This window comes from Penaeus monodon, chromosome 22 (assembly GCF_015228065.2).
Source record: "Penaeus monodon isolate SGIC_2016 chromosome 22, NSTDA_Pmon_1, whole genome shotgun sequence".
Taxonomy (NCBI): domain Eukaryota; kingdom Metazoa; phylum Arthropoda; class Malacostraca; order Decapoda; family Penaeidae; genus Penaeus; species Penaeus monodon.
Genome location: NC_051407.1, coordinates 4,440,854 through 4,441,518, shown reverse-complemented (window position 1 = coordinate 4,441,518; position 665 = coordinate 4,440,854).

The following is a 665-nucleotide window of genomic DNA, read 5'->3' as shown; positions in this document are numbered from 1 at the left end:
AACTAAGTAATGGGACCACAAACAAACACACCAAAAACTATAGCCATACTCATAAACATCCACCCAACAAACGCAATACAACATCTCTTCTCCAATACAATACCCAACCAACGACCCCACTTCGTATCCATCAGTTCATTCACAGAAAAAAATGATTATCCAACCATCCATCGCAGCCAATAGTTCATTCACAGAAAAAAATATATCCAACCATCCATCGTAGTCAATAATTCATTCACAGAAAAAAATATATCCAACCATCCATCGTAGTCAATAATTCATTCACAGAAAAAAATATATCCAACCATCCATCGTAGTCAATAATTCATTCACAGAAAAAAATATATCCAACCATCCATCGTAGTCAATAATTCATTCACAGAAAAAAATATATCCAACCATCCATCGTAGTCAATAATTCATTCACAGAAAAAAATATATCCAACCATCCATCGTAGTCAATAATTCATTCACAGAAAAAAATATATCCAACCATCCATCGTAGTCAATAATTCATTCACAAAAACACAATGACTCATTAACACTTATTTTAATGAAAACAGCGATGACTTTGAAGAGCAACCATCATGCAACCATTTATTAATTGAGAGAATTCGAACAACAAAGACAAAAACAACGAAAAACGGGAGGAATAGCAACAGCAA